Source organism: Chinchilla lanigera, unplaced genomic scaffold, assembly GCF_000276665.1.
Source record: "Chinchilla lanigera isolate Chin_1 unplaced genomic scaffold, ChiLan1.0 scaffold00084, whole genome shotgun sequence".
NCBI lineage: Eukaryota > Metazoa > Chordata > Mammalia > Rodentia > Chinchillidae > Chinchilla > Chinchilla lanigera.
Window position 1 is genome coordinate 8891748 of NW_004955485.1, and position 9958 is coordinate 8901705.

Here is a 9958-nt window from a genome sequence, read left to right on the forward strand (position 1 = left end):
CCCGCCTCCGCTCCTGCCCCGCCCTCTCCGCTCTCCGGCAGGGGCCGAGGGACCGAGGGGCCGAGGGGCCGAGGGGCCGAGGAGCCGAGGAGCCGAGGAGCCGAGGAGCCGAGGAGCCGAGGAGCCGAGGGACCCACGCGGCGGCTCTGCGCGTGCGCACCGCCTGCGCTCACGGGACTTGTAGTTCCCCACCGGTCCCGAGCCGCGCCGCGAATTGTAGCCGCAAGGGTCGCTGCGCCAGCACCGCAACCCTCCACAGGCCAAGTCCCGACCGCGGCGGTCCAGGACAGACAGCAGGCCGACGGGAGTTGTAGTTCACAGCCTCTACGGGGGCGGGAGCCTGCTGTCTCCTTGGTTACCGAACAACGACGCCAGAGGCGTTAGGCCTCACTCCTGACCTCCGCAGGGTGCCCGTGCCTCACCTGTAGCCCGAACTGCGAAAAGCTGAGAGGACCCAGTCGTCCTCTTGACTCCTACGGTAGTTTTAGAGAAATGGACATCCCCAAATTTCTTACATCTTGCACCTGACGGAGGATTGCAACCGAGGGCTGCTGAGCCACCTCGACTCACGGCGACTCACAGACCAATGCCGTACTTCAAGGTCGTGGCCCGGCGTAGTGGTGCATGCCTGCAATCCCAGCATGCGGGAGGCTGAGGCAGGAGGAGTTCAAGGTCAGTTTGGGCTAGCCAGTAAATTCAAGCCCAGGCTAAATTACAGTGTGAGACCCTGTCGGATGTGAGCGCGCGCGCGCACGCACACACACACACACACACACACACACACACACGAAAAGTCTTCAGTGATAGAATGTAATATAGTAACTGCATAGCCAGTAAAGCCAATGAAACTTGTTTCTTAGAAAATTTGTGGGGAAGCTTTCTTGAGTCAAAGCAGTAATGTTATATAGTTACCAAACGAACTAGAAGCGCCCTGGGCCTCATGAAAAGAAGTAGTGTGTGGAGCAGAGGCTTGGGGTCTCCTCCGCTTTGTGCTACCGGGCTTCACAGGAGTATTTGTTCCGGCGTGGGTACCACACTCTACGCACCTCCTAAGCAGAAGCTACCCACGGACAGGAAAGCCGAAGCCGAGAGAGGAAATGCCTATGGATACTCCCTCTCGAGAAAGAGCGCCTTCCTGCCCACAGCTGTAATCCCAGTTTGGGGGCTGAAGCAGGAAAGTTCAAGGCCAGCCTGGGCAACATAGCAAGACACCCCCTCAAAAAACAAATTTAGTGCTGGCGGGGCTGTTGGGGGGAAAAGAACCCTTCTCACTGTTGGTGAGAGTGTAGACTGGTGCAACCACTGTGGAAATCACTGTGGAGATTGCTCAATAAACTAGGACTACGCCAAGCATCGTGGTGCCTGCCGGTAATCCCAGCACTGGGGAGGCTGAGGCAGGAAGATTGATGCGAGTTCGAGGCCAGCCTGGGTACAAACTGAGTCCAAGGCCAGCCTGAACTGCAGAGTGAAACCCTGTCTCAAAAAAAAAAAAAAACCAAAAAACAAACAAACAGCTAGGACTAGAAGTTCCGTTTGACCTAGCTCTCCCTTTCTTGATATCTTCCCAAAAGAATTAAAAGTATCACACTACAGCAGTATAGGCACACCCATGTTTATAGCAACACAGTCTGTAATAGCCAAGTCTTGGAAACAGCCCAAGTGCCTGTCAACTGTTGAATGGATAAAGAAGATGTATTTTTTTATTTATACAATGGAGTACTACTCTGCCATAAAGAAGGATAAACTCCAGACATTTCTAGGAAAATGGGTTCACCTTGAGACCATACTCTTAAGTGAAATAAATCACACACACGTGTAAATACAGCATTGTTTCTCTAGTGTGAGAAACCGAAAGCATAAATAAGGACCAAAATGTTTACTAGGTATTGTGAAATAGGAAGAAAATGTTCAAATGGGGAGGGAAACGGGAAAGAAGAAAAAAGTGAAAAAAAAGAAGAGAAGAGAAGGGAAACATGGAAACAAAGCTTTATAAATGTGGAAGGGAGGACTTGAAGAGAGAGAGGGTAGGGGAATGGGGAAAAAGCTATATCACATACAGGTACAAACGCTCTATGATGAATGAGATCATTATGTACACCTAAAATGTATCAATAAAAATCTGATTTAAAGACCACTTGGGGTAATATCACAACTAATTTCAGTATTTGAAAGACTGAAGGCGCATTTATGTAACTCCTCACCTGAGTCTGCTGACTGCAAGGCCTGTGCTATTCTCGTTGATCCCCCTGCAGTGAGGGCAGGACTCAGAGTGAGATAAGAAAGAACTGCAATAATCAGAGCTGTCCCGATTGTACATCTGCAAATATATAGAGGCAGGATGATACCCATTTCAATGTGGGTGGGAGGTTAAGGTCTTTTAAACTCTAAGATTCTATACTTTGAGATACTACTTTTTTGGGGGAGACAGGATCTTGCTGTATAGTTCAGGCTGCCCTTGAACTCATTATGTAGCCCAGCCTGGCCTCAATCTCATGACAATCCTCCTGCCTCAGCCTCCTGAGTGCTGGGATTATAGGCCTGCACCACTAGAGGTGAGGATTAGTAAAACACCAGAGTTTTTGTTTAGAAGCCCAACTGTGCACATGGATTGAAATGGAGCTCACTGGGGCTGGTCACAAAAAGGCTAAATCTTCTTTGTTAAAAAAAAAAACCGTTCATGGTCAGACAAATTAAGAAATCCACATGGAGACCTGCTTTGATGTTCAAGCCCCTTGCAGTCAACATGGTCTAGGAAGGTTCTCAGAGTGGGATTTCAGAGATATGGCTCTTGGCTGTAGCTCCGCAGTCTGTGTGTGAGGCCCTCGCTCTGACCTGGGATCCCTAATCCCGGAGAGGTTAAAAAGAAAAAGAAAAAAGAGACCTGGCTCTAGTTTATCCATTCACCCGCTAATGAGATTACCCAGGCAATTAACCAAAGGAAGGAAAGGAGGAAAAGAGACGGGGTGGCGGGGTGGGTAATATGTATACCTGAGAGCCCCTTTCAGCACAGGTCGCTGCTCAGGAAAACACTGACTTGTGAGCACAGTTAGAGCTCACTTTAATGTAAAGGTGGACTTCCAGCGTGAGCGATCCCAGCTCCTGCTGGGTGGGATCTATCCCCTGCCCTCAGAGGACCCCTCCACTCCGTCCTGTCTTTGCACCTGAGCGCTGCCAGCTGCATCCAGCATCTCTCCTGGCTCCGCCTCCCATGCGGCCCTCCAGACCCCGTGCCTTTGTCCTGAGGCTCCAGACGTTCACCTGAGTCCATTCCTTGAGCTTCTGCCTCATCTGATAATTTTGTGTGTGTGTGTGTGTGTTTTTGAGACAGGGTCTTGCTACGCAGTTCAGGCTGGCCTTGAGCTTACTTTGTAGCCCAGGTTGGTCCCGAACTCACAACGATCCTCCTGCCTCAGCCTCCCGTGTGCTGGGATTATAGGCATGTGCCACCACACCTGGCTCTGATAATCTCTTGACCTCACTCCCATCACATTTCCCTGCTGCTGGGTCCTTCTGTGGCTCTTTATCCCCTTTGGCTTGGTTGAAATCCCTTTGCCTGGCCTTGGAGACCCACTGAACCTCATCAACCCGGTCTCCAGCTGTGTTTCCCCTGTGGCTCATCAGGCCGACCTGAGCCTGGCAGAGGCTCTTTTCTCACCTACATCTTCTCAGCGCACTCCTGCCTCTTGGCCTTGGCTGTGTCAGTCACGCTGTAGCCCCGGGAGGCTTTCCCTTTACCCTGCCTTACTCACCTTCCCAGGTTCAATTTAAATTGTACTTTAACAAAATCTTACCTGGAGTCTGGGAGTGTAATTCACTGGTACAGGCTTGCTGAGTATGCTCGAGGCCCTATCTTTGCTTGGCCAGCACTGGAGAAAAAGATTGCTTAGTAATTTACCATAGTCCAACCCCATTTTTCCTTCCTTCATGGGCAAGGCTTATTGTTTTTTTGTTTTTGTTTTTTGAGACAGGATCTCACCGTGTACTTCAGGCTGGCCTTGAACTCAACACAACCCTCCTGCTTCAGCCTCCTGAGTACTGGGATTGTAGGGTTTGCACCTCTATACCTTGCCTCTTTTTTGGGGGAGAAGGTATGGTTTTGGCAAAGTAGATATTGTTTTGTGAGCTACTTTTTTTTCTCAGCAGTTAATGACACTAAACTTACCATAGAACATGCAGGGGACAAATTGGCACTGAATTGTCATGTACTAATCATTTTCCCGTTTCACAGTAATAAATGACTTTCCTATCTCACTTACTAATAACTCAGCATTAGATAAGTGTTGGCCCCGGTGTGGCCAAGACAGTGCCAGAGCACGTTAGGGAGAGATTGGTGCGGTGACCCAGAGAACCCTCCAGAGCGGAGGCGGGGTGCTCCCGGGTCTGGAACAATGGGGAGAGGGCTGGGGAGGGCAGAGGAGGCATCCCTGGCAGCAAGGAGGCTGACCCAGGGCTCACAGTCTCCAGCATGGAGGCGCCCGGACATTCTTCCCTTTTCAGACTGGAGCACTGTGGAGCTGCTACAAGGGCAACACACCCGCCAGTGCTTTGACTTCTGGGGCAATGCCACTGAACTTCAGGACACCCAGGTTTCAGGCCACAGTAGTGTAAAATGGCAATCAGGAATAAACACAGGGCTGGGCGTGGTGGCGCATGCCTGTAATCCCAGCACTGAGGAGGCTGAGGCAGGAGGATCTCCGTGAGTTTAAAGCCAGCCTGGGCTACATAGTGAGTTTAAGACCAGCCTGAACTACTTAGTGAGACCCTGTCTAAAAAACAACAACAACAAAGAAGAAGTCAGCGGAGTTATGATGGCTGGCTGTGCCCTTTGCTGTGAGTCGTTCTGAAGTGAAGACCCACGGGTCACCACAGGGGGCAGGGGTGAGAGGAATGCAGCTCCGGCTCTCAGGCACTGCCGCACGGTAACAGAAAATGCCCCCAGTCAGTATTCTTCAGTTTCTCAGTTGCCCAGGTAACAACAGTTCCTGTTCCAGATCCGGTTGCTCTTGTCTCTAAGGAAAGGGCTGATTGCTGTGATGCCCTTTGGTAAGTCATTCTGCCTTGGTCCTTCCTGCCTGCTTAGCCCGTGTAAGCCCTAGACCACCAGGGATCAGGGCCGATATTCTGGGAATGATCCCGGTCAGGGCCCGTTGATGTGAATGAATCTGCCTCCGAATCCTGGGAGTCGTTTCTGTGTTGCTGTTTGCCGCTGTGGCATCAGAGCCGGACACACAGCTCCTGTGCTGCGTGGCAGGGCTCCGTCTCCTGCCCGCACGAGGCCCGTCTCGTCCTGGGCAGTGGCTGTGACCTTCGGCGCGTTCCGGGTCTGCGCCCCAGCACACTTGACATGACCTGGCTTTCTGCTGTTGGGGACCAGCTTGTAAGCTTTACCTTCCCTAGGCAACTGCAACCCACGCCGCTGCTCTGAGCGCACCAGGCTCCTCTCACCCACTGCCAGGGTGTGCGCTCGGTGTTTAACCCGGAGCAGGCTGGGGCCGGGAATATTCCACGCCTGCCTGTGCTTGTTTTCCTCAGCCTGTCACATCCCCCTTTCCTGCACCAGTAGAGTTCTCAAGACTCATGCGTAGCACAGTCCTTTCAGAAGCTTTGCCAAAAACATTGGGCCTGAGCTCTGCCCTCTCTCCCAGTACTCCAAAAGAGCGGCTCTGCTGTAGACTGGGAAGTGGCAGTTTTTAGAAGTCGCCGGGTGGTTCTGAGCAGGTTTGAGACACTGCCTTGGAGTTCACAACCGGGTGCCTTCTTGCTGATCTGGGGTTTGACCCCTCCCAACTCTAGAGTGATGCCTCCTCCCTCCCTCCCCCACAAATTATCCCCCTCTATTTTCCAAGGACAGCGGATCCAAACTGCAGGTTGACCGGAAGCAGAAGCATTGATTGATTGGTAGAAACTCATCGACTGCTTGCGGGTCTTGGGGTTTTTTTGGTTTTGTTTTTGTTTTTGTCTTTCTGAGACAGGGTCTCGCTACGCAGTTCAGGCTGGCCTTGAGCTCACTTTGTAGCCCAAGCTGGCCTTGAACTCACAGCGATCCTCCTGCCTCAGCCTCCTGGGATCGCAGGTGTGTGCCACCAGGCCGGGCCAGCCATCCACTGTTCCGACTGTCTGCTAGGCTTCACCCTAAGGTCAGGCGGGCCAAAGGACATGGGAATGGTTGTGTGACGCTGTCTGGGCTGGAGGCTAAGGAAGCATGTTTCCCTTGTGCACTTTCTCGTCCCTGGGGAGCCGAGTCAGTGCTTGGCTACGGGACGTTTGCTGACAGCGACTCTTGTGGCTAAGTGGAAGGTGACATTATTCAGGGAGAAGCGTGAGGCAGGCCAGGGTCTCTCAGGGGACGCTCCCTCTGCCACAGGCCAGGCTGCCCTCTCCCAGGGGAGTGGCTTTGCGCGCTGGGGACGGTGGGATGGGGGTGGGGCCGCAGGAAGACCACGCAGACAAAGTAAACCGGCTGCATGTTTGACGGCACATTCTGGGAATCACAGCAAGTCCCCGTGAGACTGCGGAGGATGGCGGTGAGGCTCCACCCGAAGCCGTTGTCCGACCGACTGACGCCCACGCCACACTCGGCTAGGGGGGCAGCGAGGTCCTTTCCAACTGGAGCCCGTGCCTGCCGCTTCCCTGCCGGGATCACGTGGCTTTCCCACCCACGCACACATGCGCGCATACACCCTGCTTACGGGCTAAGTGTAGGCCTTCAGCATTGATCTGAGGCTGTGGGAAACGACAGGAAAATGTTAAACAGGGCCGCAGCAGCAGGGCGGGTGTGGAGTTGGAGAAACTCTCTCAGGGCTCAGAGTGGAGAACAGATGAATGCGCAGCACAGCCAGAGGCTGGGAAGAGGAGGCGGCTCCCGCCGCGCTGGTGGCAGGCGGGACAGCAGGGAGAGACGATTCCAGACTTTAAGAAGACAGACTCCTAAAGGCCTGGCGATGGAGTGGGTGTGCCGCGGATGAGGTCAAAGATGCCTTCTAGGCACCTGTCTCGGGAAACAGCACACTGGAAGGGGCAGCGGGGGCATGATCCATTCTCCTCTGCACAGACTGGGGAGCCCAGAGGCCTGCGGGCGGCCTCAGGCACTGGGGAGGCTGCAGGAGCAGGCGTGGCCGCAACAGGCGTTGGGGGCCATAAGTGAGGGCTGAAGCCTCCACCCTACCCGAGGGACTACGGTGGGGGGGCACAAGCAGGGGCCAGGCCAGAGCAGCAGAGTCCAAAGGGCCCTAAGGTTTACAGGGTGAATCCAGGAGGAGGAGCCTGCGAAGCACCTGAGCGCAGCTGGCTAGAGACGGAGTTTGGGAGTTGGGCTGGGAGACAGGGCCGTGGTGCAGTGGAGCGGGAGGGAGGGAAGGAAAGGAAGGCTGTGAATCCCTCCTCACAAAACATGCGTCTGTCTCCGGTCCTGGGCTACATAGCTCAAGGCCAGCCTGGACTGCACAGCAAAACCCTGTCTAGAAAAGAAGGAAATGGAGAATGGGAAGGAGAGGGAGGGGGAGTGGAGGGGGAAGGAGGGGCGGGAGGGAGGGGAGGGGCAGGGCGAGGACAAAAGTGAGGGAAAAAGGGAAAAAAACCTTGTGGTTGTCAAAAAAGGTGAGAAGAGCTAGCACAGTGGCTAGAGGCAGAAGTTAGGAAGCTAAACTGAGCACAGTGCCTATAACTCTGGCACTCTGAGAGGCTGAGGCAGGAGAACTGCAAGTTTGAGGCCAGCCTGAGCAGGTTAGTGACTTAGCAAAACTCTGTCTCCATTTTCCTCTGCACCGACTGCTGCAGGGGCCTAGAGCAAAGTACCCAGAGGAGCTGGCTGGACAGGGAGTTTTAGGTTTAAACAAAATTTAAAATAAAATTTTAAAAGGGCTCAGGATTTTTTTTAAAAATGGAGAGGCTGGGATGTAGCTCAGTTCAAAGGACCTGGGTTTAATCCCAGTACCAAAAAAAGAAAAAAAAATGTACAAGGGGCCTGAAGAAACTGCTCTTTGTTTTTGTGGAGGAGAGCAGACTGCAGTTCAGGGGGAGCGAAAGACACATGACAACTAAAGCAACGAACGGTGCCCAGTTGGACACCCTGGAACACAGAACACAGCCCTCAGGCCCCAAAGAGGAAGCAGCCCTAAAGACGTTGGTGGGACAATCGCCCGGAGAAACCACTATGGGCTGCACAGCAGATAACAGTATTTTATCAGCGTTAAGTTTCCTGAGTCACAAGGGTCCTGAGGGTGAGAGAATCAGAAGGCCTGGTCTGAAGAGAGCCGTGCTGCTGTGCTGGGAGTGTCGGAAGGCCCGCAGCCAGCTCTCACAAGCTTCAGCGGAAGGGAACACAGACAGAGGGAAGGAGCGGACGGAGGGAGGGAGGGAAGGATGGGGCAGACTGGAGCAAATGTGACGGAATGTCAGGACTTGGTGGAACCCCGCTGTGGTGGCGCATACCTAACATCCCAGCGTGGGGAGGCTGAAGCAGGAGGATCTCCACAAATTTGAGGCCAGCTTGGGCTACATAGTTAGTTCCAGGTCAACCAGAACTACAGGGCAGAGCCCTGTTTCAAACAGCAACAGTGATGACAAAAACCATCATGGGGAATTTGTCCTTGTCCATAATACTGTATGTTCTAATTCTCCTTTTTTCCCATTCCCTTCCCTTCAACCCTTCTTCCCCTCCCCATTTACAAAAGCTTTGTTCCCATTTTTCCCTTCTATTTTTTCCCTTTCCCTTCCTTCCCTTCTCCCTATACTCTCTCTTGTTGCCCTTCCAGTCTGAACATGCTCTTCCTGCTTCCCAATACCTTCCCCACGTCTCTCCTCAGTTTCCCTTTGGGTTTCTCACACAAGAGAAACAGTGCGATACTTAGACTTGTCTGTCTGATTTGTTTCACTCACCATTATGGCCTGAGGTACATCTATTTACCTAAAAATGACTCAAGCTTATCCTTCTTTATGGCAGAGTAGTACTCCATTGTCTATAAATACCACATTTTCTTTATTCACTCATCAGTTGATGGGCATATGGGCTATTTCCAAGATTTAGCTACTATAAATTATGCTGCTGTAAACACCAGTGTGTCACTGTGGCATGATGCTTTTAACTCTTGAAGAGATACTTAGAAGGGTATAGCAGGGTCAAATGGAAATTTCAGTTTTTGGAGGGATTTCTACACTGATTTCCGTAGTGGCTGCATCAATTTACATCCCCACCAACAGTGGATAAGTGTTCCTTTTTCCCCACATCCTCGCCAGTATTTCTTATTGGTTGGTTTCTTGATGATAGCCATTCTTTCTGGAGTGAGGTAGACTTTCAGTGTCCCAGGGATGGATGGTTCAACATATGCAAATCAACAAAGTATACACCACATTAACAGAGCCAAGTGATAAATACCACATGATCATTTCAATAGATGCAGAAAAAGCATTTGACACAATCCAACACCCATTTGTGCTAAAAGAGAGAGAAAGAGAGAGAGAGAAAATTGGAATAGATGGTCTTTTATCTCAATCTGATAAAAGCCATCTATGACAAACCAACAGCCAACATCACACCAAATGGTCAGAAACTGAAAGCTTCCACTCTAAAATCAGAAACAAGAAGGCAAGGATGTCCACTATTACCACTCCTATTTAATATAGTTCTGGAAACATTAGCCAGAGCAATTAGAAAAGAAAAACAAATGAAAGTAAAATAGATAGAAGAGGAAGAAATTAAATTGTCATTATTTGCTGATGACATGATATTCTGCATAGATGACCCCCAAAATTCCACCAAAAGACACCTAGAGTTAATAACCAAATTTAGTACCATGGCAGGATACAAAGTCAATACTCAGCGGGGCTTGGTGGCACACACCTGTAATCCCAGCACTTGGGAGGCTGAGGCAGGAGGATTGTTGTGAGTTCAAGACCAGCCTGAGCTACAAAGTGAGCTCAAGGCCAGCCTGAACTGCATAGTGAGACCTTGTCTCAAAAA

At 51.5% G+C, this 9958-nt stretch overlaps 1 long non-coding RNA gene across 1 annotated transcript in view; it reads left to right on the forward strand.

Annotated features, from left to right (window-relative positions):
- Nucleotides 1-6: 6 nt before the first annotated feature.
- LOC106146587 overlaps nucleotides 7-9958 on the forward strand; it is a 29644-nt gene continuing 19692 nt past the window's right edge. Inside the window, exon 1 of the long non-coding RNA XR_001231091.1 lies at nucleotides 7-672. This is a non-coding gene — a long non-coding RNA (uncharacterized LOC106146587). The remainder of the gene's footprint in view (nucleotides 673-9958) is intronic.